This window comes from Lissotriton helveticus, chromosome 2_1 (genome assembly GCF_964261635.1).
Source record: "Lissotriton helveticus chromosome 2_1, aLisHel1.1, whole genome shotgun sequence".
Taxonomy (NCBI): domain Eukaryota; kingdom Metazoa; phylum Chordata; class Amphibia; order Caudata; family Salamandridae; genus Lissotriton; species Lissotriton helveticus.
Window position 1 is genome coordinate 2139632993 of NC_136059.1, and position 10250 is coordinate 2139643242.

Genomic DNA, 10250 nt, shown 5'->3' on the forward strand with positions numbered 1-10250 from the left:
GGTGCTGTAGGAATGTATCACCACCCCATGGGGTCTTAATAAAATTGTCTTTTACCTTTTCCAGTGTCCGTGCCAACTTCTATACTAAGGTGTTCGAGAGTTTAGCAGAGTATGTAGGCCTGATTTGAACCCAACACCACAAGGTGCCTTGATGTGTAAGTTAAGAGAAGCACCATTTCTGTCCCAGTTACTGTTGAGAGTGGCATTGAAGTCCACTCCCCAAATAATCGTGTCACCTCCCAGTGCTGCCAACTTAACCCATACAGTGAGAAAGTACTGTGGATCATCCACATTTGGGCCATGTATTTCCACTAAGGTGACTTTAGTTGTCCTCAGGGTACCCGTTAAAATGATATACCTTCCCTCAGGATCTACATCTGCATGTGTGGTCGACCAACTTAGGCCACGTCTGATCAATATCGCGACACCCTTAGCGTAATCAGAGTAGGGTACTGAGTGGTAAACAGCGTTTACCATAAATATTTTTCCCCGCAGGCAATTACAACGCGGTCGTTACAACAACCGCTTAGGGATTCTGCATACCATTACTCCGGAAGTCGGAACAACGACTTGCGGAGGGGGGGTGTTGGATTTAAAATCCAACACCTTCCCTAGTGTCCCCACAGACTGGAGTTGGAATAGTAAATTATACTATTCCAACTTCGAGCGCCCCCCCTCTGCAAGTCATTGTTCCGATTTGCGGAGTAATGGTATGCGAAATCACAACGCAGTCGTTGTATTGACCGCATTGTGATTGCCTGCGGGGAAAAAGAGTGCAGGATTTCAACGTATATTCGTGCTGAGTGTATTTCCCCCAATATCTATTCTTTAGTTTGGGGTCAGAGACTCGGTTTAGATGAGTTTCTTGGAGGAAACACACATCTATCTGATGCCTGCTCAGATATGTGTGTATCAGCCTAGCTTTCTTAAAATCGTTATGCCCACAGACATTTCAGGTGAGGAATTTAGCCTCAGTCATTACTCAATGGAAAAGGTGTACGTAATGTGTACCTGTAAAATGAGTGTGCAATAGAACAACAGTAAATTAAAATTATACTGGATTCCCACATAGCTCATTTATTTGGAAAAGAATAAAAGCTTGGATAATCAGCTTGTATATGCTGTACAGTGAAGGACCATGCACCTGAGTATACGATGTTCCCCCCTCCCACCCCTCACCCACAGCAACCTCCCAATCAGATTGTGACATATAGCCACCCTCCCACCCATAACTAACTCATTAAACAAAACAACACCACGTGGGAGATCTCCCTCTGGGGCTAGGGACGTCGGCTGTAACCTGCCAAGTGGCAGGGTGACCAGGCGTTGACAATTTATACGAAGTCCGCCAAAGGAAAGAACTGCTCCACCATAGAACCATATGGATTCCAACTGCAATAAGGATAGGCAGGATAGTATACTACATCGCAGTGATTAACACACTTACAACCAAACTTGTGTAATACAATATAGAGCTACTTAACAACGTTTCAATCACTGTCACTCAAGTTTTGTTCTGAAGTAGCATGTTGTGAAGACTGCAAGGGTGATTTCCTTGCACCAATATGTTTGGCGTGCTATCGGGCTGATTTCGCCTCCGTAAAGAACTGTGATTTCCCGTCGTATGGGATTTTAAGCTTGGCTGGATATAACATAGCACACGAAATGGAGACAGATTGCAGGATACATTTTTCAGGCATGACCTCCCTTTGTGCTGCCTGTACCGTAGGTGTGTAGTCAGGGAAAAAGGAAAGGGAGTTCCCCTGGTGAGATATGGAACGTTGGTCCCTTGCAGCTCTGAGGATGGTGTTTCTGTCACTATAGTTCAGAAGGCGTGCAATTATTGGGTGCGGTGTGGCTCCTGGCAGGGGCGTAGGGCCCAAGGTGCGATGCGCCCTTTCAATGATCATAACTTGTGATTACACAGGCCCAAACAAAGCCTGCAGAAGGTCTTTATCAGAACTTGTGAGAGCACAGGCCCAAACAAAGCCTGCAGAAGGTCTTCAATGAAAGGTTTAATTTTTTGGGATGCCAGTCGATTCCGGCAGCCCGATAATGCATAGGTTGTTGCTCCGAGAGTGCGCCTCCATATCCTCATTCTTAGCTTTAATCACAGACAATACTATATACAAAGTGAGTATATGAGTTCTGGATTCTTCTGTTGAGTCTTGGGTATCTGATAATCTGTTTTCTAGAATGTCAAGTTGGCTCTTGTGCGCATCTACACACTTTTTGACGATATCCACACTTGAGGCAAGAGTGTCTATCTTGTTGTCAACTGTTTTTATGGTGGAGTGCCCGTCCAGCATGATGTTGCAAATGTCTTCCTCCTGACTCTCCAAGTGTTCTGTGGAGCCCTGGGCCGAGTCCAGCTCAGGGCCAGTGCCATTGGTTTGGGTGAGGCGCTTATTCTCAAATGGGAGTTTCACCTGCCTGGGGTCTGTTTGCCCCATTGCAGAAGTAGTCATAGCAACACAAGACAGCAATGTGAGGCTTTGGTGCCGTGGGGTCAACACAGAGCACCAGCACCCCAACGACATTCACTTGGTGAAGTGCGCTCCTTTAATTTTTCTGCTCACCCTCTCAGCTTTGCTCCACAAATGATCAGTATAGGCCCCAAGCTGGTAATAGGATTGTGTGCACACTGCGCATCTTAATAAGGGGAGGATATTGTAGCAGTGCCAGGCAGTGGAATGAGGCTAGTCCTCAGTGTCCATCTACTACAAAATGGGCCTGGAGCGAGCAGCACTCGTAATCTCCAATTCAGGCCCCCAAGCCTTGCACATGAGCGTGGGGGGGCACAAAAAAGGAGCCAGAGGCTCACCTAACCCACTCGCCCACCTCAGTGCTCAATGTGCCACCTCAGCACCCCCGCGTCCCCGGGCAAGCAAGGGCTGCCGCAGCGCGGGCTCAACTATGCCGCCCAGAGCAGATCCACCACCACGTAGGGTGACCAACCGTCTCTAAATTTAATGGACCGTCTGTAATTTGGACCTCACGTCAGTTGTCCGTTAGAATCCTTTCAACGGATGCCTTTTGTCCGTGATTTTGGGCCTTGCAGGGGAACTGAGCTGTTCCCCTGCGAGAGGCCTCTGCTCCCTGCTGGGGTGACTCGCACTCATCGTAAGAGCATAAAGCAGCCCCACCCCGCCCATTGCCATTCTGTCTGCGGCTGATTGCCACATACAGAATGACAATGGGCCAGTTTAGGGTCTTCCAGCATGTGGTGGCCTCCATCTATGGCGCATGTCTGTTCTCTCGATTTCACTCCATCAGTCTCAAAATTTCACATTCTCATATTCCCCTTTAACCACATCAATGCTATATTGCAGCAGGTGTGGGATAAGGGTGGGTGCAAAATCCGTTCCGCTCGCGGATTTTCGGCAATTTCGCGATCCGCGAATCTCGCAAAATTGCCGAAAAATCCGCAAATCCGCTCGTGGGCGGATTTTCTTTTTTTTTGCAGTAGCGGTGGCATCTTCGTGGATAAATATGCAGGCAGGATTCATTCTGGCACGATGCTCCTGTCACAAAAATTAAACCTCAACAGGAAGCACTTACAGATATAAATAAAGCAGGTGCCCGAGTTGAAGCTCAAATTCAGTCACGCATTATAATCAGCCAAAACAACTAGTGAGCACGGTCGAGGCTAGGCAGGTGTGCTTCCTCCCCATATCTACAGCCTACAATTAGATGTAATCCTTGATGGAGGTCTTTGCATCCACGAGTTTCTCTAGCGCAATCCCCGTGTACTTCCTGTGACCAGGAGGCTGCTTCCTTCTCACCTGCTGCTCTGATCGGTCTCTGACCCTTACAAGAGGCATGTGAACTCGCATGGAAGCCCCACCCGTTTGGCCCCACTACACACATACTAGGGTATGCAACTTTTTCCTGCCCTTTCCTCACTATGATGGACAGCTCACTCGAGGGACCTCGGCGCCTGTCGGCGCGGTGGCAAAGTTACAGACACACGTGGTCATGGTCACATATTATGCAAATCCACGAGAATTGGAATTTCGCGCGAACTCGCGGATTTTTTCGCGATTTCGTGCAAATTTGCAGATCGCAAATCCGCACAAATTCGCCCATGGTTAGTGTGGGATTAGTTCATGACTTAGTGTTTTGAGGGTGTCAAAGCTAGTCCTTGACATAGTGCCAGGCCAGTGTAAAAAAATGCTGCCAGCTAGCTGAGCCGATATGTGGCGAAATGTTTAGGTTCCGTGCTGGGGATGCACCAGTCATCTGTTTCTTGAGTTGACTGGTAGTGCTTCCAGGCAGATTTGTTGTAGACAGGAAGGTGTTCCACTGAGTCCGTCTACAGTACCTTAAGATAAAATACTGCATCAGTTCCAAAGCCCTCCATGGAGCAAAGCAGCAGGTCACCCTGGAAGTACTTGGCATAGAGCCTAGAAATCGGAAGACCAGATCCAAAACCAGCAAGAGGTGTTCCACCTGCATCTAGCTGTGGCATAGGTGCAGTAGAATACATATAGCTGAAAAGCCTTTCAATCTTAAATAGTGGGACACCACCTCCTCTGTCAATCATCTTAATAGCAACATCTTCACCGCCCAGAGCCACCATCACCTTGATGGGTGGAAGTTAGGTACTGGAGCTGGGGTGTTCCACTGTCGCTCGCATGGCATTTTTGAAGAGCTCAAAGAGAACATAATAAAGATGAGATAGGCATATACGATGTGAATGGGGTGTCTTGGATCATTAGCATTGACTGACTGGATTTCCAGATTAGGCAAAGCCATATAGTATTTATCACACAGCATCTTCGCCATGTCATAGGCATCTCTAACTATGTCAGTCACATCACAGTTCAGATCGATGCTTCAAATGTGTTTAGGATGTGCAGGGTTCATCATTGCATTAAAAATCAAAGAGTGCTGGTTGATCAGCATGTGGATAGAGATGCTGCTCAGGTAAAAGCAGTCTGTGAAATATTGCATATTCTGATTTGTCACTGGGTCGATGCCGAACGTTTTCTTGTACTCAATGACCCCCTGGGCCATAGTTGGAACAACATCATTGTGCCGGTTCCTGATGGTGATGAGGACGTTTGCGAACTGTTCAAGGGTGTTCTGGTCCTCTGGATTCTTATGAAGAAACTCCAAGATGTCCAACAATCTCTGAACATACCAGCTCTGCACCAGCTGAACGGAAGGGGTTCCCAGCAGTCGATCTGGTAGAAGTTAAACTCTTTCATGATGTTAGCGAGGCGCATTGGCAGCTCCTGGCGCAGGAAGGTAAAGGAGGTTTTTTCACAGACATTGCTAGATCCGAAGTCTAGGAATTGCTTCATGGAGAGCGGGGAAGGAGAAAACTTAGAGAAAAGGTCGATCTGCTTCGGGGCGCCCCTGCCCGGCTCGCTGCTAGCATCAGGGTGAGAACCAGGGGCATCCTCATAGTGGGGCTGTCAGAGGAGGTCGTGCATGGGCTGCTGCTTGTCTGCTCTCTGCAGCACCAATCCAGGGCTTGATTTCAGGGTTGTCAGTCTCAACTCTCCCAGCCTTCTATTTCTTCCAGATTTCAATTGAAACTCTATTTGTTCCGCCTCTAGATTTCGGGTTCTAGGACCCTGGCCTTGTCCAGAGGGTCTCGGTTGACTCTACTTCTCTTGCCGAATGAGAGCTGAAGCATTTTTATAATTATATAAAACGAAGACATAGTTGCTGCTTTTTTATTTATTTTATGCCACTAACATCCATTGAGAAAGCCAATAGTCCTGTCTTATTGTGGGTCTAATGTTAATGGATGCAATCATAAAAACAGCAAAATACCAATCGGGCGGCACATTAGGCTCAGCATATATTTTAAGGTGGGGTGTTTTACGCCACACCCTTAATTACATCAGATACTCCCCTTGGAGAGACCCCCAGATTATTTATCCCACTTAAAGCTCTGGAAACAACATCATGTCACAGTCACCTCATGTCCAGGCAATGTGCATCATGCATGACTCATCACTTCCAAGTTTTCAGATTGCTTATGTGCAGGGGCATAGTGAACTCTCCCCCACCCCAGCCCTTGCTTTAGGTACTACAGCGTAGGTGAAGTTCTAGATGGCAAGAGAGAGAGTACCCCACTATCACCAAGGAACAGGGTACAGTGACACCAGTCAGAGAGAAGTCCCTGGGTAAACGCTATCATAGAGATTCACTGTCTTTTCATACACTGTCAGTCTATGCATTCATACGTTCTTGCTCCTGCAAGCCAGTCACTCCCGGTTACAGTAAATAGTTAATTTCCACACTAAAATTGAACGTTCACAATCTTTTTAATAAAAATACACAAAAATGACTTAAAATTTTAAAGAATAATCTTTGAACATATACCATAGAAGAACAGATAATCATAAAAATTAATTGAACATTTTCATTGTAGACATTTAGACAAATACAATTTCCATTATCTAAATTAATACATCTGAGACGAAGACATTTTAAAACAAATATGACAGTCAGAGATATAACACAAAAAAACCCTGTACACTATGGCCTTCAAATTCCTTTGCCACAATAGTAACTAGATCCAATGGTCCTCTCTACGTATAAAAAAGGTGTAGTCAATAGTATCATTTATGTATGAATATCTACTGCTCCCCAGACCCTGCTTGGATTCTACATAAAAACATTAATGCGTCGACGCGTTTCGGTGCTGTTGACACTTGATGTTGTAGCACCTTCTTCAGGACTGCCGTTTCTTTGGGGTCACCGGCATCAAGGACTATTGTTTAACACCCTCACTATTGAGTGTTGACAAACAAACACCCACTGGTGTTTCTTTAGTTTATCCCCTCAGTTCGTTATTTCTCACTCGAGGTGGAGTTCTTCCTTCTTTCTAGGGTGAATCATAAGTAAGTGGCCTTTCCACTTCTCTGTGGTAGTTTTGAGGCGCTTCCACTCTTCTTGTTAGTTTCTCTATGTAACTTAAACGAATTAAAATAATTTTCAATGGACGGGCAGGACGAGGACGAGGCAGAAGCGTGGTTGCAAAACATACGAGAACATATCAAGTTGACCCACGGAACCAAGCTGTTATATGCCCGTCCATTGAAAATTATTTTAATTTTTATTATATTAATTTATTTAATTTAAAACTGGTTAAACTAAAGAAACACTAGTGGGTGTTTGTTTGTCAACACTCATGAGTCCCTTGCTCACTGCACCATCAGGATTCAAGCAAGCTGGGCCGAAGACGGCTGTAATGCCAGAAACCGGTCCCCGGAAGCTTGTTTCCTTTCCAGTGAAGAATTGGCTTGGTAGTTTGGTCTGCCCTGTTCCCATGATGCACTGGCCCAGGGACAGACTAATTTGCATATAACCAGGTTCTGAACTGGGATGGTGCAGTGAGCTAAAAAACGGTGATGGATCAAGCCCTGATCTGTTGACTGGGTAGGAGTGTTCTGATTAACTAAGATACTCTGTCCATCACCACCCCCTTTTTGAAATTATTTTGGCCACCATGAGTGTGGAAGGGTATGCTCAGACATGAGTCCCTTGCTCACTGCACCATCAGGATTCAAGCAAGCCGGGCCGAAGATGGCTGTAATGCCAGAAACCGGTCCCCGGAAGCTTGTTTCCTTTCCAGTGAAGAATTGGCTTGGTAGTTTGGTCTGCCCTGTTCCCATGATGCACTGGGCCAGGGACAGACTAATTTGCATATAGCCAGGTTCTGAACTGGGATGGTGCAGTGAGCTAAAAAACGGTGATGGATCAAGCCCTGATCTGTTGACTGGGTAGGGGTGTTCTGATTAACTCAGATACTCTGTCCATCACCACCCCCTTTTTGACAATATTTTGGCCACCATGAGTGTGGAAGGGTATGCTCAGACATGAGTCCCTTGCTCACTGCACCATCAGGATTCAAGCAAGCCGGGCCGAAGATGGCTGTAATGCCAGAAACCGGTCCCCGGAAGCTTGTTTCCTTTCCAGTGAAGAATTGGCTTGGTAGTTTGGTCTGCCCTGTTCCCATGAGGCACTGGACCAGGGACAGACTAATTTGCATATAGCCAGGTTCTGAACTGGGATGGTGCAGTGAGCCAAAAAACGGTGATGGATCAAGCCCTGATCTGTTGACTGGGTAGGAGTGTTCTGATTAACTCAGATACTCTGTCCATCACCACCCCCTTTTTGAAATTATTTTGGCCACCATGACTGTGGAAGGGTATGCTCAGACATGAGTCCCTTGCTCACTGCACCATCAGGATTCAAGCAAGCCGGGCCGAAGACGGCTGTAATGCCAGAAACCGGTCCCCGGAAGCTTGTTTCCTTTCCAGTGAAGAATTGGCTTGGTAGTTTGGTCTGCCCTGTTCCCATGATGCACTGGGCCAGGGACAGACTAATTTGCATATAGCCAGGTTCTGAACTGGGATGGTGCAGTGAGCTAAAAAAGGGTGAGGGATCAAGCCCTGATCTGTTGACTGGGTAGGAGTGTTCTGATTAACTCAGATACTCTGTCCATCACCACCCCCTTTTTGAAACTACATCTCACAATGGCACTCAGATATGAGATGCGAGTAACAAAGTCTATCCGAGCAGATCTTCCTGACCACTTCTCTCACCAAACATGCCTTCTCAGGACCATGAGTTGTAAATAAAATATCAGACTAGACAACCCAGTGCAGTAACCATATACATAGATTATTATCATATGAAATAACACAAAAAGACCTGCACAGTTGCTCCACGCTGCATGCATACCGAAAAACCATGCCCAATAGTCTCAACCTAGTATAAAACTTATTTTGACTTGTACTTAGTTGGTTGTCCATTTACGTACCTTTATACTATTGTACAACTTCCTCTGATGTGTCTGAAAAACTTACCTTGTGTCCTGAATTTTGACTTTCTGTCCTGAATTTTTGTCCTGAATTTGACCCTCTGTCCTGAATTTTTACACTTACCGTCCTAAATTTGCATCCATGCCAGTTGGTCACACCACCACGAGATAAATGGGAATCGGGCCTCTGCAGCAGGAGCGCATCTGACCCTACACCACCCTGACCCACACTCACCGCACATCGCCCACTCACCGCACATCGCTGCAGTGTCCGGACTCCTCTCCCCACAGGACAGCATGTTCAGTGTATCTTTCGGTATCAGATGTATACCAGCTGTGCACGATCCTCCGCGTTCTCTCGGATCGGGCCCAGAGACACAGCACGAGGATATTTTGAGCTCAGTCAGGCCAAGTCAAAATGCACAGGGATTAATTCTCCTGGCCTGTTCGCTCAGTTCTTGCGTATCCGGCGATCGAGCCGGCAACGATAGTGAACTTCAGGGTTGGAAGAGCCCGTTAATATAGTTGCGCTTAGCGGAGTGCAGCGACCATGTTGCTTTCTTTGCCTGCCAAGCCGCGATACGACGGGTCTTGCAGTGAGGCTCCAACACAGCTACCAACGATCAAAACTTGCAGAGGCTGCTCCCGAAGGGAGCTCGAAAGCCGGCGCCATAACCAGCGGCGTGCCCCTGATGGAGCGAGATAGAAAACAAAATTTTGTTTAAACTCGCAAAATCACATTTCCATAACATGAATAATAATATTAATGATTTGTGATGTATCGTGCTAATTCAATCTAGATTAAACTTTACACATGGGGGGACTAACATGTGTGCTCATAAACGTGCATAAATGTTGCATCTTTTTGTTCGTGCAAAATAATAAAAATAATTTGTTGTTTTCGTTTTTGTCATTATTAACTGCAGCAAACTTAAAAGAAGCATGTGCTTATTTTGCTTTTCCTTGTCTATGTGATGTCATTTCTACTATTCTAGGCGCATATAAGTTTCATGGATTCATGAAGACTGGTAGATATAAACGCTGCTTTATTTGTTTGCATTTGCTAGGTAACATTAGACTAATCGGGAGGGTTAATTAATTAGTAAACCTAGGGTGGATACAGAATCAACATTATTTCTTACATTAATACTTTTCTTGTGTTTGTTTATTACTAGAAAGCATAAGTTGCCTGCTTTTGGGCCTAGTTTGCTCGAGTTTACTAAAGCTGAATTTTACTTCTGCACAAGTCACGAGATGCCCATTCTGAAAAAGTGTTCGTCAAAGCTGCATTCACTAAGCAAATCTGACATGCTGTCACCATTTTGTCGGACGTGGCCAAGGTCGGAAGTCAGTGATAAAGGACAATTTTGTCAGCTCTAACTTGGCACCCGCGGAAATGAAATGAACACTGTGAGAACATTAATTTACAATTGTTGCAAACCAAGGAAGCTCCTGGTTGCAT

The 10250-nt window shown here is 45.9% G+C and overlaps 1 pseudogene; it reads right to left on the reverse strand.

Moving 5' to 3' along the window:
• Nucleotides 1–4183: 4183 nt before the first annotated feature.
• On the reverse strand, nucleotides 4184–5413 carry LOC144820037 (pyruvate dehydrogenase (acetyl-transferring) kinase isozyme 2, mitochondrial pseudogene; annotated as a pseudogene).
• Nucleotides 5414–10250: the final 4837 nt, after the last annotated feature.